Source organism: Leptodactylus fuscus, chromosome 10 (assembly GCF_031893055.1).
Source record: "Leptodactylus fuscus isolate aLepFus1 chromosome 10, aLepFus1.hap2, whole genome shotgun sequence".
Classification (NCBI taxonomy): domain Eukaryota; kingdom Metazoa; phylum Chordata; class Amphibia; order Anura; family Leptodactylidae; genus Leptodactylus; species Leptodactylus fuscus.
In genome coordinates, this window is record NC_134274.1 from 68,822,840 (window position 1) to 68,848,584 (window position 25,745).

Consider the following 25,745-nt stretch of genomic DNA (forward strand, 5'->3'; position numbering starts at 1 on the left):
CTCTCACATCTCTCTTATGTCTTCTTACTTGGACTCTCTTTGCTGGGTTCATACTACCAGCAAGTTCTGTCCGCTGTCTCCCTGAAGCATTTGGTGTCTGCTATAATGTCACAACCAGTAGCTCAGGTTCCATCATTAGTTGCCTATACTATACTCTTCACAGCTGTAGGACTCATTCAATATCTTTGCTCTCAATCTAGCACATGCTTGCATCGGTTCTTTTCGAGAAGGGGTAACTATCTTCTTTTGTTTCTCTCTGAACTCTAGGGACCCCTCAGTAAGGTTTGCTACTGCCCTGACCCTATTCTGTTTGTAACAATCCCATGTGCTCATGTCCCTAATTTATAATCCCTCTACCAATGTACAATAATATACAGAAATAACTAGCCCCCTCCTACCCAATTCAAACATAGTGTATGGGCCAGTCAGTCCTCTATCACACTTCAGACATGTACACGGGAGTAAACCCTTTAATGGGTGGCTCAGTCTCCCAGGCTGTTACAACTATATCAAACAGATTGGTTCATGGGTCTGAGTTCAGTTATGCGTCTTTACCGCTCCATGGCGTAATAATGTGTCATGGAATGTTGGCAGTTCAGGCACCGTGATGTACTATTATGTCATAGTCATTGACAATGAGTGTCAGCTGTAACATATAGTTGACACCTTTCTGTACCATGTATGATTAGTTATAATGCTGATTGCAGGTGTTAACCTCATAGATGTCATGGTCAATCATGACCGTGGCATCTAAGAAGTTTTACAAACTGTCATTGTCCTCATCAACCCCCACGTCCCTTTCAAGGGGGCCATGCTATTTGTAAGGCAGCCTGAGTGACCCCAGGTCTGCCATTCTATTCTTTACAAAAATGTATTTATTCAGATCTCAGCTACATTTTCTGATTTTCCAGTTATGTTACATTTCCCCATTTCTGGGAACTGAACATTACTAAACCCCCATCCCATCATACTTACCAGTCGTCCTGTTCGGATCTTCTGAGCACAAAACATCACTTGTTTCGGGGACTCCTCCTCTTCTTGATGTCTGCCGGCCTCCCACGCCTGCGTAACAGAGCCACAGTGCTGGCATGCTGACACCCCGCTCTATTGATAAGGAGCCGGTAGACATGAAGAGGAGAAGGAACCTGCTGTACAGAATGAAATGATCTCCCTTTCCTAGAAGATCCAGACAGGAAGACAGGTAAGTATGATGGGGTGGGGGGTGGGTTGAGTTAATTAGGAAGGACTAGTATTGGGCAGGCTAGCTAGGGAAACAGGGAGGGGGTCAGAAAGAAGGAGCGGAATCTGAGGGAAGATCAATACATCATGGTAGTTGTTGGATAAAAGAGCAAGAAGATACCCATATTATCAAATGCAGAGGATGCCAGGAGCTCCCAGAGACTCCCAGAAATCACTCAAAACTGCTAAAGGTATTTGAGTGCACTTATTTACCCATTAATGGCACTAACAGACCTTTAATTTTTTTTATTTTTTTTTGCCCGGAAACCCCTTTAAGTGGTTAAAGCTGGCCATGCACATATGATAAAAGTCACTCCTTTAAAAAATCACTGTAAGCCACTCCAATAGCTGACAGCAAACTGCTCATATAACATCAGTGCTTGACGATGAATAACTGATCGGGGGTGTCTGACCATGGAAACCTCTACCACTCCTGAGAACATGGGGTCCTTTTTCCTTGCTGCACTTTCAGTCCCACTGACATGAATGAGAATGCCTTCCACCATCAATCACACCTACATTCAAACAGTGAAAAAAGGTGCGGGGAGGTGAAAAGTACGCTGTTCTCAGTGGGGATCTCAGTTTTCAGATGACACCGATCTGGTATTTATAGAATAGACAACTACTTTTTGTGGCATAACCCCTTTAAACTCAACTCAGGAGTTGATCTTAGGAAAGAATATGCAAATGTGTTTCCCAGGATGTAAATAGGGAAACACTGCCTCTATGCTGCACTCTATTGGAAGCAGCTCCCTTGAACATCATGCCTGACTTTCCATCAAGCCTTTAATTGCAATGATGTGGGATTTTGCCAAGTATCATCCCAACTGTGGACGGCCTTTTCGATCTGATTGGATCTCATCAGCACAGTGTAGGGAGAACTGACTTGGAAGAGGTGAGAGACTTCTAGACCAGATTATGGGGATAACACACCTACATGGTGGTCTCTTCCTAAGGAGTGTCAATATCCCCATAATCTGGTCTAGCAGTCTCTCATGAGTTTCTGATGAGACTGTGCTAATGAGATCCAATCAGATCGAAATGGTCGTCCACAGTTGGGATGATACTGACTTGGCAAAATCCCACATCATTGCAATTAAAGGCTTGTTGGAAAGTCAGGCATGATGTTCAAGGGAGCTTCGTCCAATAGAGTGCAGCATAGAGGCAGTATTTCCCTATTTACATCCTGGGAATCACATTTGAATATTCTTCCCACAATCCCTCACAGTGGAGCGAAAATGGCTGCATGAGTTGATCTTAAGCAGAGGAAAAACATGAAGAAAATACTTAAGCACATTTTGGGCTCCCTCACTTTTCAGGTTTGCACCTACCACATCTACTTTCATAGATTTTAAAGAAATTCAAAACTGCACCTTTTGCCTTTACAAATTGGTTTCATGTGTTTTACACTTATGTTAGCATTTTGTACCTAATCATTTGCTACTTTTAAAATTACTTTGTTACATGCAGTAATTCTAGAAAAGTCAACCCCGCAGCTACATTAGTAAAATGATGTGTTTGCAATGAGCACTGAAACTGATAGTATGAGTATACTACTGGTATATGCCTTCCAATTGCTGCAGGCAGCAAATACCATTTATACATTTTTGAGTTCAAATTATCTTCATATTAAGTCATATAACATTAAAGGGGTATTCCAGAATCATAGTAAAACTTGTAGTTTAAGCTAAGTGAAGTGTTTTCCCCAATAAATTGCTTTATCTTTCTTACTCTGTTTGCCAGATACAGCTTAGAATGTCTCCTTAATGTTTACAGCTTGTCACCCAGGTACCAGACCACCTCTGCTACCTAGCTCTAGTGGTCTACTGATGATTCATTGTCTGCTCCTAATCACATATATTATCTTCTCTCACTCTTTCTGCATATTGCTTTCAGTTGCTGAGCCCCCATAAGGTCTTGAATAGTTTCTTGGGCAGTACCTGAAAATTGTAATGTAGAAACAAACTGAAGTCAGCTGAATGTTGATACGGCTGGACTGAGCTGAAAAAAAAAAAAAAACAGATATCACATGGGCTGGGCCTGTGTCATTATGTGTTGCAACTTAGACCTGATTCATGTGACATCTTTACCAAAATTGAAGATGACTGAAATCAGCAGGAAGTGTGCCGCAGCCAGGGAGAGGTAAGTAACATTGTTTTTTATGTTTGTATCCTCCCCTGGGTCTACAATCATTATACTATGGGGTCTCAAAAGACCCCAGAGTATAGTAATTGTTCATGAGTGGTCCACAATGGGGCATAATACTGTGTGAAGGGGCCACTAGTGGGCATAATAGTGTGTTCAGGTGCCACTATGGGGCACAATAGTGTGCGTTGGAGCGACTATGGGGTATAATTGTGTGTGCAGGAATGCGGTTTGTGTGTGGTGGGGGTGGGGTGGGGTGGTCGGTTGGGGTCAGGGGGGGCCCCATGTCAAATGTTCGTCTTGGGGCCTAGCCATTCCTAGTTCCACTACTGTACCAAAGGTTAGCAACCTCTGGCACTTGCGCTGTGGTCAGCACTTTGGCAGTATTTCCTCAGAACAGGGCTCTCTCTAATGTTTAAAATGCTACTCCAGGTAACCCCTCTCTCATATAGGCCATGTATACACAGTCGGAGGAGAGGAAGGACTGAAGGTGAAAGCAGGAAGCATGGTGTCCTAGTGTCTGGGCTAGCCTAGTGAGCGGGCAGCAATTGTACCTTGAATCAAGTACAAAAGTAAAGCATGACCATTAAAGTAGGCGTTCATTCATTTCAACAAGGCTCCACAGGTTTGTATGGATATATGCAACCAAAAAGCTCCCACAAAGCAGGCTTTCCAAACATCACTCTGAGTATCGTGTTCCACCAAAGGTGGTATCCAACAGAAAAGAACAAAAAAACATGGATAAGAATCACATTGAATTGAAAGTTTCATCAACAAGTTATTTGGTTACTGTTATGGTATGCATTATATGACTTATATGTAGGGTCAACATCCTTACAGTTATTACATGTTACACCGATTCCAACATCTTTGACTTCGAGGCCAGGGCCCCATGGGGCGTAAATAAAAAAATAAAAAAAAATAGGGCATTTTACAGTCACAGCAACGTGGATGGAATTCTTACATATCCACACTTTGCGGAAAAATATGCTCAGTGGACACACTCCAATTTCCAAAACCGAATGGCCCGATCACTACTGTGCCAAACTGACATAAAGCTTTCAGTTCAGTTCAGCAGCGATAAGGGTGCTCGAGAGCTCACTGCATCATAACTGACTGTGATTCCATGAGTCTTATGCACATGGTCAAGTTCAGCCCAGGACATAAGTCACCCACGTACCATTTTCCATAAACAGGGCTTAGCTGAGTACATGGGACCTTAGTCCTGTTGAAGCTATTCTTGCTTTACTCAAAAGGAAGCGCAAACAGCAACTGGAACCCTGAGTGTGAGATTGCACAGCACTTTTATTATAGAACTGCATGGATTTTGGTTGGAATTATGAGTAGGTCATTTCTGGGTAGGTTTCCGTTCGTGGGGTCTCCAAGTGGATCCCATGAATGTAAAACCGAACGCAGGTGTGATCCTAGCTTAAGTGTTACGAGTAAACACAGTTCTGAATTTTGGGCTCGCTAGGTAGTTCCAAAATCAGGTACAACGGAGCAGAATGGTAAACGGCCCTGAGCACATAGCGACTCGCCACAGGACCAAGTCCGGCTTGGGAACCCCCCCGAATGGGAAACCTGAACGTAGATGTGAACCTAACATAATGAATGGAATTGCATTGCAACCTTTAAGAGTGCTGCGACTGCGACCTCTAGTAGCAAAAAAATTGCAGCAGTTCTCAATCTTCCTACAACTAGAAGTTGAGTTGCAGCAGTTGCAATACCACTTGATTGACTTACATTGGCAGGGGGTGACACAGTAATCTTCGATCGTGTAATATGAGTTACGTCCAAAGTCGCCATCAAGCCATATCCTAAGGCTAGTTAGTACTTGGCCAGTGATTTTCATCAGTAAAGTTGTGCCAAAACCAGAAATATCATGAAAAATGCAATACAGGGTCAAATCTTTACATTGAACATGACCTCTATGCAGCTTCTACACTTGGTTTTGGCTCATAATAACTGGCCAAACACTGACCGTGTGAATGTAGCGTTATACTGTCACTGTTTGGTTGTTCAGCTGTCAGGAACACAAGTATAGAAGATAGTAAAGTTATTTTTTAAAAAAATCCCTTTAGGTTTTCCTGACATGTCTGTCTCAGTAAGTATTTATATTCTTCATGAAATTTCATGAAATGAGAATTCTGAATATTTGTGGCATTCCTCTGTCATTTTCTGATGAAATCGACAACTGGATTATGTGCGTTCAAGAATACTTCCTCACTCCATTGTCTTGCCTGAAGGATTTCTATAACCTCCGTAACCTTCTTAACCATGTGCCCTATCAGCCTTAATGCCAGAGAAACTGCTTTTTTTATTCTGTTTTTATTAAAAAGAAAAACTTCCCATGCAAGATGGTTCTTAAAGGGATTCTACCATTAAAACATGTTTTTTTCTAATGACCACGTCGGAATAGCCTTAAGAAAGGTTATTTCTCTCCTACCTTTTGAAGTGGTCTCTGCCGCGCCGGTCATCCGAAATACTGTTTTTTTTTCCCGGTATGCTAATGAGTGTCCGAAAGAAATGAGGGCAGGCCCCAGCGCTCATATGCCAATGGAGGCGTCCCCACTGCTGCCGGAACTGAGCAATCCAGCCACGCCTTCTTCCTGATCTGCCTCCTCCCCTTCTGTGTCCTCTTCTTTCGTCGTCATGGGTGACACATGCGCAGTCGGCTCTGACAGCGAGACCCTCTGCGAAGTATTTGCCGAACAGAGTGTACTGCGCATTCTCAGTAAGGTCCGTACAGCCCTCCTTACTGAGCATGCGCAGTACACTCTGTTCGGCAAATACTTCGCATGTGTGCAATTGCGTATGAGCGCTGGGGCCCGCCCACATTGCTGCCGTACACTCATTAGCATACTGGGAAAAAACGGTATTTCGGATGACTGGCGTGGCGGAGACCACATCAAAAGGTAGAAGACGAATAGCCTTTCTTAAGGCTATTCTGACGTGGTCATTAGAAAAAAAACATGTTTTAATGGTAGAATCCCTTTAAAGATCTTCAATGTTGTTATATCATCTAGCTTTGCCGTTTGTATAACCAGTAAATATATCTTTTCACATGAGCTACTAAACACCCTGTTCATGGAACAATCTCAGTTGACCTAATTAAGGGTAAGTTCACACAGAGTTTTTTGGTCAGGGTTTTGAGGCCGTGTTTGCCTCAAAACCCTGACCAAAAAGACAGCTCCCATTGAAATCAATGGGAGCCGCTTAGAAGCAAGATGCTCATTCTTCAAGCCAAGTTGCTTGGCGATTCGACCTTAAGATACACCCTCCTTCAGACTAGGCCAATTCATTGGGCCTAATCCAGAGCAGAGTTTTTGGCTGGATGCCGGTGCAGTGCACTGGCTTTCAGTGGCGGCTACCCAGTTTTTGGATTGGAAACTGAGGCGGCAGTGAGAACTACACATATGTAAGTTAAAATGGACAGATTTGCATTTGTTCTGTGTCTTTGATCCATTCCTGGCCTTGGCTAATATGCAAATCATTGACCAAGACACTATTGTGTAAGTAAGGCCTAACATGGTGTGGGGACTTCAACTTCTCTTCTTAACTTCCCCTGATAACTAGCACCCAGGGCACATTTCTCCCCCTTCACATCTACATCTGCCCTCTGGTTTATGTATAATTAAGATTCAATGGGGGTTATGTATCATCTGCCCCTTATTTGGCCCTATTGTATACATGTGTCTATTTATGATGTAGGTGCATATCCTTGTGAAATGTTGTGTTAGTTTAGATGCGCCTTTATAAGCTATGTGCACATTGCCCATTTTTGTTAATAAATTGCACAATTGTCCCTGACAGGTTCTTTCATGCTGCAATTGTACTAGACTGCATTTGCACCTTTTTTTTGCTCCTTTTTAAAAAGGTGAAGTCAGAAATACAGCGTGAGAAGGATTGCCATTTAGGCCCCCTTTTCTCGACAAAAAAAAACAAAATTGGCGAGGACAGCATAGCATCTGGACAAAAAGCACAAATGCTTCAAAATGAAGCGCAGGGAACCAAAAGACTGCAAAAAGGTATAATTTAAATAAATGTGCCCCAATAAGTCTTTTTTGAAGCCATTCTGACAACCGGGTATTACCAGTTAATATAGGGTTATGTCCCGACAATCTATGACATTGTCCACAGTCTTTTGGCAGGAGAAATGATAACACAGCTTACAATGTACTAAGTGGAGGAATGAAATTGCACCTTCAATTAAAGGAAGGGTCTCTCGACTCCTTACACAATGCAGAAATAAGAAAAGATGTTCTAGAATTGTTATATTGTGTGAAAGACAGGGCCGGGATGGTGACTCTCTAAGGTTTCTGCTTCCTTCATTGTTACATGCACAGTGCCCGGTGAAGCTCACTTATCATGTGACATATTTGTCGGGTTTAACTGGACCGAGAATAGATCTCATTGAGCAATTGTAGCTTGTCAGAGCTTTTCCCTTGTGGTTCACTCTATGTTTTTGCCCTTAAAGGGATCTCCTACAAACAGAACCTTAGTAGTGATGGGCTTTTATTTTGATAGTTTTTCCAATTGATACAACTCATTGAAAGTACCATATATACTCGAGTATAACCCGAGGCCCCTAATTTTACCACAAGACACTGGGAAAACTTATTGACTCGAGTATAAGCCGAGGGAGGGAAATGCAGCAGCTGCTGGAAAATTTCAAAAATGAAAATGGTCTGAGTTTTTGGGCGCAGTAGTGGCACAAAAATTGTGCTGAAAAATTCAGGTTATACTCAAATATATACGGTAAGAACTTTCTATAATCTGGCACTTGTCAATTACCCAGCTATGATTTCCGTATTTTGGTCGGATTATCAAGCAGGGACGTTACATTTGGAGAAGATAACTTGGCCACAATAAGGAAAACATGGCTAGGTTTCTGATGAATGCACCACCGCAGAAAGCTCCTGAATTCAAGGTTTTATTCTTTGGAAACCTATCGGGACTAAAAAAAAGTTACTACTAAGGTGGATAACTATCTCCAAATTTCAATATGGCAAACCCCCATTAAGATTTGCAAAGTATATATCTTTAACATCCTAGGGGCATTCACACTACCACCGCTGTCCGCCCCAGGGTTTCCGTCCTAAACCCTCGTGAAACTGGACAGGGGACAGTTTGCCGGCGGTCAGCTTTAAAACTCATTCAATTGAATGGGTTTTTAAGGCCAGGGCCCCACGGGCTGGAAACGTTGCGATTTGCCCACAGCGGAAATGCCATGGGAAAAATTGCAATGTTAGACAGTAAATGCAAAGTGGATGTGATTCATTCTGTTCAAAACAGTGCGGGAAGAAACGCAATGCATTCCCGCCGTGATTGTTCCTGCAGCGCTTTAGAGTTGCGTATCGTCCTTGGGACCTTAGCATAAAGGTAACTTCTGGTGTCCGTATGCAGCCTCTCCGCCTGGAAACCATTTGTTTTGCACGGACACAAAGTCGGACATGCAGGACTTTGTGTCCGTGCACAAAAAGAAATGGTTTGCAGTCGGCGAGGCTGCAAACGGACATTGGCATTTACATTTAAAAACCATTTGAAATGAATGGGTTTTAAAGCTGATCGTCTGCAAGCTGTCCCCTGTCCGGTTTCCCTGGGGTTTAGGATGGAAACCTTGGGTCGGTCAGCATTGGTAGTGTGAACGACCCCTAAAGATGCATCCTACAACTTTATTTGTATACATGCTAAAAACAGAAATATATCAAGAACTTTATTACTAGTAGTGTGAGCCATAATCCCAGGCATGGTGCCACCCATAGCAATTATTATGCCAATGCCTCCAGTGTCAAAAACAAAGTGGGACAAAACAATACGCATACAATAAGAGTATGGTATCTCCGGAAAAGTGTTATATGTATGAGGCTATGTAGGTAAAGGATCATCTTTCAACTTATTTCTGAGACTGACAGTCTCATGGTGACCATGCTTACACTGACTTTGTTTTGCATCCTTTCCACAACACACAACAGACTGACAAAGAGCGCAACTTTCCATTTCAGACACATGACCTAAGGAGGCTTGCTTCACATACGTCATAGAGTCCTTTGTTGTTAGTTTGTTTCTGTATCTTTTATACATGTATGAAGTTTAGTGTTCATGCCCTCAGGAGTGTTAAGGGCTCCATGTAGGAGCTGTATATTTAGACACAAGGATTAGAATGGATCTTGTCCTGGAAAATAAGTAAAGCCTTTCCCTTCCATATTTAAAACTTACTTTTCTGATCTCCAGATACAGGATTCAGCCTTGTTGCATGCTCTCAGTATGCAGTTAAAGTATCATAAACCGCCTTACGACAAATTCACTGTAGTTCATAAGGATGGGATCCGTGACACAAATGAATACATAGTCTTAAGATCGAAGTGAATAGTATAAGTTGTAGAAAATCTGGTTCTAAGGAAAGCTTAAAAAGCTAGTGTTCCTATTTTGACTGTATGGGTTATATGACCCCATATAACTCCTATTTTCCTGGAGAGTACACTCCTACATGCATTCTCTAAGAAAATGTATACAGCTCTATCTGAAGGAGTAACAGTCCAGAAGCTACCATGGGTTAGACTTGCAGACAGATGTCTGCTGACCTCCCCTGTCAGCCAAGTCATTTTGGTGTTGCCACATGGGTGACTTCACCGCTATCTATAATGATGAGTCATTTTACTGACATCCTTACCTTAAAAGCTACTTTGAAAATCCAATCGGTGATAACACATTTCTGGGACAAAATGAAACAGCAATGTGTGCCAGTGTATTGTTATAATGAGGGACCCCCCCCCCCCACCAGCACCACCACCACCCCCAACTACTGTTATTTTATGGTTCTGTTTGTTCAGCAATCACTCTGTTTCTTAATACCATGATATCACGAGTCCCACCTGCCTGGATGAAGAAACTGCTGGAATATAGGCAACTCTATCGACCACAAGGATCATGCAAATTCATATAGAACCAGTCTAAGGGTATTAAAATAGAAAATGCTGGATATAGAAATGAGAATTATCATATACTAGAATAGTAAATATATTTCTGAGGCTACTTGGATACCACTGAAAAAGTAGCAGTGACAATGAATGTATCACTAGCCCCGGTCTAGTCCTTTGTGTTTCAATGTTCTCCTATAGAAATGACCAAGAATGCATAGCCAAGAGATACAAAATAATACCGTAATAAAGGCTGATGTCTACACAATGTATAATGACTAAATCTATACACTTGTAATTGTATAAAGTTCTAATTAATTCCAGACTTTTAACAATACTGCTTGTAGTATACTGTAGCAATGGAGAGATCGGCATTGTCTTAGGGTGAGCAGTAACTCCATCACCATTTATGTGAACAAAAAGATCCGGATGGAGGAGGAAATTTTCAAAAATTCAAAAAAAATTAAATCTGTTTCTTTAAGTCTCTTCCATTGTTTTTACTTTTAGGGACCAATCTGGCACTTTTTGTATATACTAATATCCTTGAGTTAGTTTTACCCCCCCACCCTTTACACAAGTGAGATAGTGTGATTGAGTCGAATTTATTTTACACTCAAATTTTCTGTCTATTTTTCTACATAGAGCATTGTACATAATGAAAATTGTACTTACCTTATTTAATGTAAAGAATATCAAATCCTCATGGCCTCCTTGTTTCTGGAAAGAATGTATGATGTTCTCAATGTAAAAGTCTCCTAAGTTACATCCCCACAAATTCAGGCCTCAAAGTTGAGGGAAATGGACATAATTACGAGCGCCCTGCTCCCAAGCGAAAGAAGAAGTCCAGGCTTAGTGCAGTGTCGGGTGTCTAGCAGATGGGAGCAGCTTCTGTGTCTATTTTTATATCTGGACGTGTCTGTGGCAGTTTTCTCTCTTCATAAAACAAATCACAGGCTTCCTTCTGTCCCCCAAAACTGAATGAAATAGGTCCCCGTCCTAGCCGGAGCAGGACATTGCTCTGTTCTCAAGTTAGTAATGCTGGGTGTGGAGCAACCAAGGAGCAAAAATAACAAATGGCATCATAGCCTAAAAATCTGTGCCATAAATTCCACATGTAAACATCCATGTGCCCTTCCCTATAACTAAGCCCAAGATTGTAAGGTGAACTGTAATAAGTCAAAAATGGAGATGACCATCATGAACAAGACATCCGACAACAAGATGATAATGAGCAGAAACTATGCACCAGTTGTTTAGTCACAACATAGTCACTTTTTGTGATAGCCGCTCATAAAGATTAGTGTGTATTAAGCTCTAGTCATTCTTTACCTCCCTTTCTCTTAACATGTGCGCCTAGAAGATTTATTTATAACAGCTCCTGTGGAGCAGCACATGGAAAGATTACAGAGTAGACTGATGTCATTGGCATGGAGAGGAGGCTAAATCTGGCTAGGTATCGATGACAGGGCTGAGTGACAGCGTGAGTGATGCAACACATGGTTTGATGGGGTTTGTTTATACAGAGCTAGGGGAACAAACTTTGTTTTCAGACATACAGTAGGACATTAAGTGACATTAATACGGCAGTGCTGTTTGAGGTGACAGTGTGTAAGAGATCACTCTATTCACTGCTTAATAATGCTGAAACATGAGAATGAACTGGGATGAAAAGTAGCAATGGGGCCGTCCGTCTGCAGTATATACCTTCACAAAGCAATGGGCCCGTCTGCAGAATACTTTCACAAAGCAAAGGGGCCATCTGCAGAATACCTTCACAAAGCAAAGGGGCCGTCTGCAGAATACCTTCACAAAGCAATGGGGCCGTCTGCAGCATACCTTCACAAAGCAAAGGGGCCGTCTGCAGCATACCTTCACAAAGCAAAGGGGCCGTCTGCAGCATACCTTCACAAAGCAAAGGGGCCGTCTGCAGAATACCTTCACAAAGCAATGGGGCCATCCGCAGCATACCTTCACAAAGCAATGGGGCCGTCTGCAGCATACCTTCACAAAGCAAAGGGGCCGTCTGCAGAATACCTTCACAAAGCAATGGGGCCATCCGCAGCATACCTTCACAAAGCAATGGGGCCGTCTGCAGAATACTTTCACAAAGCAAAGGGGCCGTCTGCAGAATACCTTCACAAAGCAATGGGCCCGTCTGCAGAACACTTTCACAAAGCAAAGGGGCCGTCTGCAGAATACCTTCACAAAGCAAAGGGGCCGTCTGCAGAATACCTTCACAAAGCAATGGGGCCGTCTGCAGCATACCTTCACAAAGCAAAGGGGCCGTCTGCAGAATACCTTCACAAAGCAATGGGGCCATCCGCAGCATACCTTCACAAAGCAAAGGGGCCGTCTGCAGAATACTTTCACAAAGCAAAGGGGCCGTCTGCAGAATACCTTCACAAAGCAAAGGGGCCGTCTGCAGAATACCTTCACAAAGCAAAGGGGCCGTCTGCAGAATACCTTCACAAAGCACAATATATAAATATAGAACAGCTTTCTAATACCGTCTGATATAATAACCTCTTAAGGATCACCCTATTTTGGGCCCTTAGGTGCAAGTAATAAAAAAAAAAAATGTAGTTGTTGCATCGGAAAGTTATAGAATCTTTCTCTTGTTACCATTTTGGGGCACATATAATTTATTGATGAATTTATATTAATTTTAGGGGACAATGAAAAAGAATCAATTACTGTATTTTTCGGACTCCAAATATGGGAGGAAAATGGGGTGCGTCTTATAGTCCGAATGCAGCACTGCGCTGCTGTGAGGACGACGAGGCAAGTTCACGAGTAGATAGATACTATTGTACATTGACTTGTCTATGTACCATAATATCTATCTACTCGTGAACTTCGCTCAACTTACCTGCTGCCGCTGCCCTCTGCTGGTCCGTTCCTCTGTCCTTCATGTGGCTTCAGAGCGCCCTGCGCCCCGCCCCATCTCTGCCTCTCTAGACTAGTATTATAGAGAAGGTGGGGCTTAGAGTGTGGGCGGGTACTGTAAGGGGAGACGTGAGTGATGCACTCATGTCTCCCCACCCACACTCTGCAGCCTCACCAAGGCCCGCCTACTCCCTGCATCTCTACAATACTAGTCGTTGGGGGGGGGGGGGGGCGCTCTGAAGACATGTGAAGGATAGAGGACCGGGTGAGAGGGGGTCTTAAAGATGGCGGGTCTTAAAGATGGCGTTCGCTCCTGTAGAGCGGTTGCCATAGCTACCGAGTCTCCGCTGTACAGGAGATCCGATAGCTATGGCAATCGCTCTGCGAGAGCGGCCGACCTATTACTGTGCCTTGCGGGATCCTCCCCTGACCAGCCTTAATAGTAATATTGAGCATCTCCCATAGACTGCAATACAATTGTATTGCAGTCTATGGGACTTGCACTGTCCCCAGCACTGCGGACTCTGCGGCTAAATTAGCCATAGAATCTACGGCAAGATCGAGCAGGACGCTTATATTTTCAGTGTCTCTCCCTACAAATGAGTACAATGGGAGGTATAAACCGGGTTGAATATGCTGCTTATTTGGGAGCAGAATCCACCTCATAATCCGCATCAGATATAAAGAAGTCTGAGGCGGAGCCTGACCGCTGAACAAGACGGCCGCTTGGTGTTAGAGCTCCTGTCTGATCGCCTGGAAAACCAGCCTATTTAGCTCTTACCTTGGGCGAAAATGGTGAAACCACTTAAGGAGAAGGCAGGGGACAGACTGGAGACACCGAAAACCAAAAAGGGAACAGGGGACCGTGATAAATTCCTCCGCAAGAAGGCCTTTTCGTCCCCGGCGCGCCTTCACAAAATGGCGCCGACATACTCCCCTGCTGCAGACCCTGAAGGTCCAGAGGATTTGGACCAAGACAACTCGAGCTGCGGTATGGAGGTATCGGACTTACATGACTCTACTCCCATATCCCGTGCTTACCTGAAAAAGGTGTTATCCCAAGCTTTAGCACAGGTCCTCTCCCCTGTAATGAAAGAACTGAACGATATCAAAATTCTGCTTCGTTGGCTTTTTCCCTTTGGAATTCAGTTTCAGTACGAGGGTAGATGCTGTACCATCAGAGCCCCAGATGATTTACCTGCTGCGTGGGAAGTACTCCACATCGAACCCATTCGTATTACATCATGGTTGTCAGTCACGGATGAACACTTCGAACTTTTGAAACTCCCCACCCTGGAGCAATGGTCTAAGGTGTCTAAAGGAAAATCAGCGAGAATCAGAAGATTCCCTTCATGAAGTCCTTATGCTATAACATTAACGGTCTAATATTTTGTGTCTTTTAGTTTATATGATATAACTGTCTCTTGCCTTTTAGCATGGACATATTCAACCGCACTTATTTGGACTCTTTGGTTACTAGTCCATTAACGTTAACTTACATTTTTGTACTTGGTACTATTTACTAAGCAGTTTTTCTATTACCCTTGTGGTTTTCCAGGTGGCACTGACGATCAGGTGATAATGTGTTGTACGTGGTCTTACTTTACCTCCTCTTCCACCCCCCCCCCCCCAGAGATCAGTTATCCGTTCACTTTCCTACCTAATTTTGCTCTGTTCATATGTGTTTACCATTTCAGATCATACACCAGTCTCCATGTCTCTGACTCTCCACGAACTCCCGCAATGAAGTTGGTCTTGGAGACTCAACAAAACCCTTTTGGATACTCCAAGTCATGTGGAAACCCTTTCCACCTCATTGAAACACTTCTTTATTGAAAATCCTGCCTCAGATACTTCTCAAACCATTACTTAGGATCCACACAAGGCCTACATGAGGGGTGAGTTGATTGCTTTGGGGGCGAGGGTCAAGAGAGAACGTATGTCCCAACTTAATGACTTACTGGCTAAAATTTATGGCCTTGAGTGCATTCAAAAACGTTCCCATGCTGTTTCTGTCCAATCTGAATTGTCAAACCTACGCACGCAATTGAAAGATCACTTAAATATCCGACATGCCAAGACTTATCAATACTCTAAATTTAAATATTACACCCATGGGGATAAGGGTAATAAAATAATGTCCCACCTTCTTAAGAAGCAAAAGGATTCGACCTTTATTAAGAAAATTGAACCAGACACTGGACCAGCGGTAGTTTCCACTGATGAGATAGCTACCCAATTCCTAAACTTTTTCCAAGCTCTTTACAACTTAAACCCTAAACTCTTGACCTCTACTCCCCAGAAACCATCTCCCAAATGGATGACTTTTTGAGAGACCTGAAATTGCCCTCCCTTTCCACAGAACAAGCCACATTGTTATCCCAACCTATAACACAACAGGAGGTCCAAAAAATCTTGAATACTCTACCATTGGGAAAAAGCCCAGGCCCTGATGGTCTCCTAAAGGGATATTACAAAAAATATGTTCAGGTTTTACTGCCACATCTCACTAACTGGTGTGAGGAGATTAGGACAAGGCTCAAGGCTTGGAAGCAACTATTACAATCTTATCTAAAGATGGCAAGGACCCTTGCAAATGTGGAAATTATAAACCTATTTCGAAGGTCTCTGGTGTCGTGCCCTGGGGGTTTGAGTGGCTTGGGAACCCCACTGATTTGGGCACTATTGCTATGGCACTGGAATACACCTATTTGAGCACACCACTCCTTAATGCCTGGTTTACCAGCATTGGAGTAATTTTTATAGATCCGGTGGTAAACCGGGCTCTGAAAGGGCACTTTACCACTTATTAAGTGTTTTTCTCACATTTTTTATTTTCACTCTGTCACCTTTTTGTGTGTCGATGAAGGGATGCTGTACCCTTTTGGGACGCTTCCTGACGGTGTCTGTGGATGAGGCCTGTAATGGGTCTCTCCCCTCTTTCAGCTGACCTGTCCTGGGGAACCAGGGCAGGCGCAGACTTCTTGCCTGAGCCAAGGAGTATCTCTGGTGGTGGCAGCCCGGAGAGAAACTTGGCGACTGGTAATCCTGAGTACCCTTGGTGGTGGCAGCCCGAGGGGAAAACGGATGTGTTGGGTAGGGCCATCCTGCTCCGGCAGATGGCCCTTTCGGATACTCGACCCCACTCGGTCACCTTTTGGTCCTTGTGGGGAAGAGTTTGAGTCAGGAACCTCTCTCCCCTTTAGGGTAAGGGTGCGTTTTTTTGGCAAGCATCCTGGGCACGTTTTTTTTAGTGTGGCACCCACACTTTTTTCGTGCATTTGGTGTTTTTGATTTGGCACAGATGGAGACCTTCGAAAAAAGAAAAATTATAGACCTATTTCACTACTTAATGTAGATGTAAAACTGTGGGTGAAAGTTTTATCTGCTCGTCTCCAATCTTTCCTCCTCAAGTTAATCAAGAACAGTGTGGCTTTGTTCCTGGACGGAAGGGAAATCACAACTCTTGCAGAGCCCTCCAATTGACTCAGTATGCCTTACATCATTGTTTGCCCCTAGTCCTTCTTGGCACTGATATCGAGAAGGCATTGGATAGGATTAATTGGTTATATATGTATCGCACACTATATAGATTTGGGATTCCCGCAGATTTTATTACTGCTATTTCTTCCCTTTACTCATGCCCTGATCTAGGATCAGAGTTAATGGCTTACTTTCAGACCAATTTACAATTAAAAATGGAACCCGCCAAGGTTGCCCTTTATCACCTACCCTCTTTATTTTGATTATGGAAACCCTTCTCCAGGCCATCAGAGATCACCCAAATATTAAAGGATTCAAAGTGGGAGATGTTACTAACTACAGTGCTGCTTTTAAAGACGATTTATTACTATTTGTTTCAGACCCTATAAACACCTTTCCATACATAATAGAACTAATCGAAAAGTTTGGTTCACTCTCTAACTTTAAAATTAATTATTCAAAGTCAGAAGCTATGAATATCTGTCCCTCCACTCCTGAATTAAGGGTTATTCAAAATAATTCCCCATTCACTTGGCAACCTTACAAATTGAAATATTTAGGCATTTACATCACAAAAGACCCAAACGCCCTTTCCCAAGCCAACTGTATTCACCTCTTCAACTCTATTAAATCCTACTTGCTGTCTATGTCTATACCAAGAATATCTTGGATGGGCAGGAAGAATCTCTTACGCACATTCGTATTACCTAAATTCCTCTACGTTATCCAAATGCTACCCATTCCCGTACCGAAAGCATACTTTAGGAACATTAGATCACTCTTCTTTTTATGGAATGGTAAAAAACCTAGACTAGCTTTTGATAGATTAACTTTATCAAGAGTCTGGAGGCTTTGGCATGCTGGATATAAGCACTTATTATAAGGCAGCATTACTTAAAAGATGGCTTCGTTTACACTCTGTTGGACAGAAGGCTCTGAATGTTTTATTGGAACTCAACTCTCTTGACTCTCGCCTCCGGGCAGGTATGTGGGGCCCAGCTTCAGCTTTAGACAACCCCTTTAAAGCTTCTACAGCCCTTAAGAAGGTTTTTCGGGAAACCCATGATTCCTATCCTTTGAAAGGATCTCCACCTCCCCCCCTTTTACCTGGAGATCTTGTCCCATTTCTCCTCCGACCAAGTGTGAAGGAGGAGAAATGGGACATCCACAACAAATTGCATGGTTTCTCCCCATGTGTAAAAGTTCAGGAAAATTCCTTTAAAATAGTGACAAGATGGTATCGCGCTTCGGCTGATCTACAAAGAATGGGTTTGCATACTAATGGCATATGCTTAAGATGTGAATCTACCTGAGGCAAATTGGGACACATGTTTTGGAACTGTAGTAAAGTTAAACAATTTTGGTCTCAAGTGGAGGTCATCCTACGTAAGGTGGCCATCCCCCAACATTACGTTGTCACCCACATCAGTATTGCTGGGTCTACCGGAGAATTTCTGGGCTCCTTCCAAACGCAATTTGGTCGCATTATTAGTTCAAGTAGCCAAAATATTAATACCTTTACATTGGCTGGAAAAGGACCCCTCTACAATAGAGGAATGGGTATGTAAGGTGGATGAACTGGCTAGATAAGAAGAGTTATATAGTTGGGAACTCCGCAAACATCAAGTTTTTATAGACCTTTGGCAACCTTGGTTTGCTTTCCGGAGACAATTTAGTCCCTGACTACTCTTTTGCACATCTATTTGATACTTTCACACGGATTCCTTTTATAATGTTTTCACACAATGCTATACCTCTGGACCTCCCCCTTTTCATCCCCCTACCCTTTATTTTTATGATTTTCCTCCATCCTTGTTTCAGGAATGGCTCCTTAACATGTTATTTGTTATTGCTAAATTATATTCCTGACCATTAGGTCACAGGCGTTTTACTTTGCAATAAATTTTCAATACAAATTAACTCAGCAGCACCCTGCAGGTGCTTTCTTATGTTGATGTATGTTTCTTAGTTTTTGCATATTTCAGTAAAAAGAGAATTTGAAAGATATAAAGAAATCCTAGATGTCTAAATACATAAATTTACCAAATAACACATGTTATGTGGAATTAGTTTTAGGCACAAAAGCAGTATTTTATTTTTAAAGTAACTTTGTCTGATAGGAATGTTTTTGAGGTGGTTACAAAATGTTGCAATTTTCATTTTGACCACGAGATGCCTGTAACACCAAACCGAGACTAATATGTAACAGTAATAGCAGTAAAGATCTCAATTCATAAAAGAACAGAGCTTTGAATTTTGTCTAAATTATATATATACCCGTAGTGAGTTTACCTGGACACGATTGCAACATTTAGAGACCAGAAACTGAATTTAAATATTTTAATTTTATTTTATTTTTTTTATTTTTTTCATGCCATAGTAAATTAATAGACACAAGCTCATATGTATATAAAGCATTTGCCTACTTATATAGCACCATCATATTCTACAGCGCTTTACTGACATGGTCAGTCACTGGCCCATATACGGCTTACAATGCAAATTCTCTATCAGTATGTCTTTGGGGTGTGGGAGGAAACTGGAGTACCACCTGGAGGAAACATAAGTAAACACAGGGAGAACCTACTAACGTGTGTGTGTGTTGGGATGGGGTCCCGCAGGTTTTCCTTCCGGCGCACAGCGTCACAGTGAGGTGTGTGGAGTCTAAGTCCAACTTTCTCCCTGCTGAGCATGCTCAGACCTTCTGGAGGCGCTCAGAGGCTAAGTCCCATTCTTCCCCTACTGTGCATGCTTAGACCTTTTGGAACCGCTCGGAGGCCAAGTCCCATTTTGCCCATACTGAGCATGTGCGGTGAAGTTATGGCCACCACCCCGTGGGCAGGGACTTGCCTTTTTATAGTGTGAGTTGACACCCGCCGGGTGCTCACACTTTGACTAACATGCCTGTAAGGCAGGAGTTCAGGGCTAGGTTCCAGTGTAGGCAGGTTGCCAGATAGGGTGTCTAGGATAGGATTGGCCTACCATGGCACTGCCGTTAGGGACCCTAAAAGCCTAGTGAACCGTCTAGTTACATTGTAGCCCCTAGCTGTTGTGGAGCCTTTTGTGTTACTGACCAGAGGTGACGTTTAGCTCCTGACAACCTTTACTGTGTAGCAGGGTGAAGCACTTGCTAGTGCCTATCCCTCTGCTGTATTTAGCAGAGGTCTGTTGCAAGGCTTCAGTCAGCTTCACCCAGCAGCTATACACAGGTGTATCAACCCAGTGAATTCAACTGGGGAAACTACATTGCAGCCTGTACACATTAGAGCTGCACAAGTACATTTACCCAGTGAAGTCAACTGGAGAAAGCTTTATTGCAGCCTGTTCACATTAGAGCTGCGCAAACACAATTACCCAGCGAAGTAACTAGTGAACGCATATCGCTCTTTGTTCACACTAGTGCCGCACAAACATAGGGCTGCTTTACTCAGGCAAACGGCCGCCCTCCTTGGGCCTGTGGACCTCGACTGCAGTCACTGCGGCAGTCAAGAGATTCTGTCAATTATAATTTTATATATATATATATATATATATATATATATATATATATATTAGCTTCTGCCGGCGACTTTGTCTGCGGGTTGTTGGCTTTGATGATCCTGCTATATTCAGCAAATTGATGGCGTCGATGGTTTGCCTGCTCCGGCATTTTGCCAACTGGCAAGCTGTCCTGCTGCTGACCTTGTTCCTTACACCGTGCCTATGATTGTTCCAGTATCTCAACAGCTCACTGGGACGCCATATAATGAGCATATTATTGGTGTTGATGATCCTCTTGCTCTGGCGTTTCGACAGTTGTCAAGCTGGCCTGCTGCTGAACTCATTCCTCGAGCTGTATTCGTGATTGTTCCGGTATCTCAGCAGCTCGCTGGGACACCATATAATGAGTGTGTTGTTGGCGTCGGTGATTCCCCTCAGCTCTGCATGAGGAGTACTCTGTGACTTCTGGCTACCTTTATAGCTCTTGTCGTTTGTGACAAATTAAATTTTCTTTTTCCAGGCATGTTCAAAATTGGCAAACTGCCAATTTGGATTAAAGGTGTTTTACCATCCAGTGTGTCTGCAGTGCCTGAAGCAGATCAGACAATATGGAAATGCATGTACACTGAGGGTTGCCGTGTGTTTACACAGAGAGATAGCAGAAGCTGAGATAAGAGCAGTGTAATATAGTATGTGAAATTTTTTTTATAACAGCCATGAAGTCATGTCACTTACCGGTATAAAAAGTAGCCTATATTTTAATCGAGGTTACAATCTATCTATGTGCCGAATTTCTTTCAAATCCGTTCAGCCATTTTTGCGTAATTGAGGAACAAACATCCAAACACAAACTTTCACATTTAGAATATTAGTAGTAAATATATATAATATATATATTTTCCCCTTACTTGTATTTTTGTGTGCGCAAAACCAGTTAATTTTAATGGATAAATGTGTAAAAGAGTATGTCTACCCATCTCTTCATCTCCCCAAAAGGATAAGAGGATAAGACTTAATACCTGTTTAAAAAATGAAGACATTACTCGATGCCTCAAATAAATTGTATAAAATGTTATAAATAATCTAAACGCAAACACTAATAACTCCTAATATGTGACAGATGTACATTAAGATGTTGGTGTCATGATCTTAGCTGTAATCCTAGAAGAGATTCATGTCTTCCCACAACTATAGACTGCATTTCCTGAGTGCATATTTACAGTCTTTTAGATTGACAAGTCACATCTGTCAGACCAAGCTGGTGTTGAACAGATTGCTTGTAGGCTATATTCTCTTAAAACTGTGTAAGACCCCTATCTAGTCTCCCTATGTAATATGAGATTAAAAAAAGAACTGCAGTGAAGACATTAACACATGTAACAATAACCCATAAACGGATGCAGCTATTTTTAGGTTTTGTGTTATGAGGGCTTCTTTTTTGCAGGGAAAATTGTACTTCATAGTAGCACTATTTAATATTCCAATTAATGTACTGGGAAACTGACAAATATTCCGAATCAGATGCAATAGTGAAAAAAAAAAAAACACAACCGCCCCATTTTCACAAAGTTTTTATTTATACACTACTGTGAGCTTGGTAAGTGGTGAAGATTCCACAGTACTCATCCGAATTGATCAGTAGGGGTGTTGGGTGACCCCACTAATCTGATATTGATGACCTTTCCTAAGGAGAGCTCATAAAAATCTGAGTCTAGGTAAACCTCTTTAGGCTATGGCTCCATGTAGTGGGCTGCAGCTAAAAAGCACTGCGGAAAAAAAAATCAGAGTTTTCCTCTGCGCACTTTCTGCTTCAATTACACCTATAGGGAAACTGCCGGCATTTCTGTAGGTATAATTTACATGCTGCAATTTCCAAAAACGCAATGGTTTTGGAATTTGCAGCATTTCTGTTGCCGGTATTTTCCTGCAATGTGTGATGGGATTTGCTGGAATCCCATCCACTTTGCAGGAGCTGTAAAAAGCTGTGGTTATTGCTGCGCTGCATGCTGTTTATGCCACGTGGGGACCCAGCCTTAAAGGGTATCTGTCACTATGCTTTACGCCCACAAACTGTTTTAATACCTGGATAGGTAAAAAGATGCTTATTCAAAGTATGTGGGAAGAATATGCAAATCTGACTTCCATGATGTAATTAGGAAGCCAGTGCCGCAAGAATGTACACCAATAGAGGGCGCTCACTGAGAATGTGCAAGTCTATCTTATATAAGTCTATCTTATGTAATTAGGAAGACAGAGTCTCAGGCAAGCAAACCAATAGAGGGCGCCCCCTTTAACATCATGCCAACCTTCTCAGAGGCCTTTGTTTGCAATGATGTTGGGATTTTACCAGGTACAGTCTCTCAGCCAAGGACAGCTGTTTCGATGTTCTTGCATCTCATCAGCTTGGCACAGAGAGGACTGACCTGGCAAAGCTGAGAGGTGTGTGGAGTCTTATTAAGCCATGAGCGCTCCACTATGCAAAGGAACATGGGAATATGCAAATCTGACTTTCATGATGTAATTAGGAAGCCACAGAAATAAATTTCCTGCACTCTAATTTATGCTTCCAAATACTGTGAACTTTTATTTACATCCGACAAAAAACGTTTCGGTCATATACAGACCTTCTTCAGTTTGTCTTAAAATACAAAAGAAATATAAACCAATTAACATAATATAAGTGGTTCCATCACATAGACAGGATATACAAACAATAGTAAACAACGATACAATCAATTGGTGTTAAATATATAGCCCAAAAGGTATAGGGTATATAAAGGCATGTGCAGATCTGGGCAGCTTAGTTAGGGTATTAAATAATAACACCATTTGATCAGCAAACAATAACAGAGTATGCACAAACAGGTACAATAGACATATTGAACATCATGATATACTGCCAAGTCGAATGGGATATGTCGTCGTACTTGTACTGAGGAATGGTGCCCAGCTTGCTAGACAAAATGCTTTGTCCTATGAGTATAATAATATAACAAATCCTATACAATCTTACCGGTGGAGTATTGTGGAAGATGGAAGCTTGGAAGGTGTCCAGGTCAGATGGGGTAATGGAGGTGAGGACGTGTGGGGTTAAATAGGGTGTTTTTGGCGCCAAGAGCCGTCAGACCGGGAGCCCCGCCCCTAAATGGGGCGTGGCCCCAAGTCCAAGGACTCCCGGCACCTCCCGACATACTAAGGGACTTAGTAAGGAGAGAGAGAAGTGCATTGGTGGTGAACAGTGGATATACAGGTTTCCCCGTGTCAGTAGCGCTGCCAGGAGTCCTCCAGTAAACAAAAGGAGGCCACTTCCGGTTCGCGAGTGCCGCGACTGGAAGTCATGCGTTCCACAGTGGAACGCATGGGAAAATAGTGAGTCGGCCGGCATGAGTTTGCCGGTAATGCAGGAATACAACTAAGCGTACAGGTGGATCTATAGATACATAATAGAAGGGTATGTGAAGCAAAAGGGAAGAAGAAAGGGAAGATAAAGTATAGAAAATAGAAATGGATATATCCTTATAATAGAGAGAAAAATAGACAGCACAGCTATGTATAAATATTAGTCATAGGTCGTTTTCTTAATCTTCTGTAACACCCTCTATCTGGCAAAGAATTCCAGTTGCACGCCGCTCACGGTGGTGCTCAACAACCCCTAATATGTATCAACAAGCCCATAGAAAAAATAGAAAAAGATCGGGGTGGGCACTCACCGTTCCGTAGTCGGCAGACGATACTTGATATCTGACACTTCTCATGTGTAAAATCAAAATCCTTTATTAAGAATAAATAAAAATAATACAGGGAGGGAGAAAAGGCATTATAGGCAAAAAAAAGGCAACAGCCGTTTCGCGTCAAGTACGACGCTTTTTCAAGCCAGAAATGCAATACCATGGATAGAACAAAACAGGTTTTAAATACATTCCATTAATTACTGTTATTGAGAACACGTATGTCAGTCGCACAATACACCAATCAAATTTGATATTACCAGAATTTTGGTCATTAGCAGTATGGTATGGTGTTGATCCCGCCTCAGGACATGGTCGGACCAGAATGGAAACCACTAACTTGTAATGCAGCCAATGGGGAGACTCATGGTTACCACGCCTACTCCTCCCTCACGGACCAATGGAAAAAGCGCCTACATCTTCAATACAATTCTATTGTCCGCGGCTAGATACAGGCCCTAAACATTGGTCGGACCTGAATGAAAACCTATGCCTGAAAAGGGACCAATAAGAAAAAACCTTATAGCCACGCCCCTTTCATGAAAGAGCCAATAGAAAGAGCGCCTATTCATGTCCTTGTCCGGCCAGTCTAAGGGTGCATTATTGCCACGCCTACTGGTGGTTACCACGCCTACTCCTCCCTCACGGACCAATGGAAAAAGCGCCTACATCTTCAATACAATTCTGTTGTCTGCGGCTAGATACAGGCCCTAAACATTAGTCGGACCTGAATGAAAACCTATGCCTTAAAAGGAACCAATAGGAAAAAGCCTTATAGCCACGCCCCTTTCATGAGAGAACCAATAGAAAAAGCGCCTATTTATGTCCTTGTCCAGCCAGTCTAAGGCTGCATTCACACGGAGTAAACGCTGGCGTTTTTTGTGTGTTTTTTGCACATAGCGCCGCGTTTACGCCGCGTAGCGTCGCGTTAACGCCGCGTATACGCCGCGTTAACGCCGCGCTATTTAGCGGTGGCGTTGCCCGGCGTTAACGCGGCATATACGCGGCGTTAACGCGACGCTACGCGGCGTAAACGCGGCGCTATGTGCAAAAAACACACAAAAAACGCCAGCGTTTACTCCGTGTGAATGCAGCCTTAGGGTGCATTATTGCCACGCCTACAGTTCCCATAGAACCAATCAAAAGAGCGCCTACTGACACCTATCTCAACTACAGTTCTTTACATTAATGCGTGGTCATCACGCCTACTTCCTCCTCACGGACCAATAGGGAAAGTGCCTACAACTGCAGTACAATTCTCTCCGTCATCTGCAAATAGGTTCAGGCCCTAAATATTGGTCGGACCTGAATGAAAACCTATGCACAGCTCGTGGGGGTGACAGAGGTAACTTGTTACTTCAACGAGAAGTGAGATGGATCCTGAAAACTGGAGCAATGGGACAACTTGGCCTAAATGACAAGACAGACATGAGTCTATTTTTGTGATACAGGTGGGTTTGAGTTCCTTTGGAATTAATTTGTATATAATCTGGTTGACAGTGATCTTTTTGTTATTCCTAATTGCCCGATGGGTATAGCAAAAGAATAGGTTTGAATCTTAATATCTGATACCAATGTCTCTATTAGTGTCTTTTGTGATAGGTCGGTGGAGGTACAACATGGGTTGAAACTCATTCGGGTAGGCGCTTTTCCTATTGGTTATCATGAAATAGGGGCGGATCCGATGAGCCGCTTGGATCTTGATGACCCATGTTGCTGACTATACACGGGTTTATGTTTTATAATGGTATGGATAGGCACCGTTCCATCTGTTGTATAGAGGTATGAATAGGCGCTTTTGCTATTGGTTCCTGAAAGAAAAGGGCGTGGCTATCAATTCTCCTCCCACCGGCTCTCTTTGTGC

General features: G+C 42.8%; 2 protein-coding genes across 3 annotated transcripts in view; both read right to left on the reverse strand.

The window, feature by feature from the left end:
• The window catches only part of C10H10orf71 (chromosome 10 C10orf71 homolog), a 58,286-nt gene extending 46,644 nt beyond the window's left edge, over positions 1 to 11,642 (reverse strand). For both annotated transcript variants that reach the window (XM_075257774.1, XM_075257773.1), the window contains exon 1: positions 10,977 to 11,642. The gene's annotated coding sequence lies outside the window, so the exon portion shown is untranslated. The remainder of the gene's footprint in view (positions 1 to 10,976) is intronic.
• PLAU (plasminogen activator, urokinase) overlaps positions 1 to 25,745 on the reverse strand; it is a 420,354-nt gene that overhangs the window by 28,998 nt on the left and 365,611 nt on the right. The gene's annotated exons all lie outside the window — the stretch shown is intronic.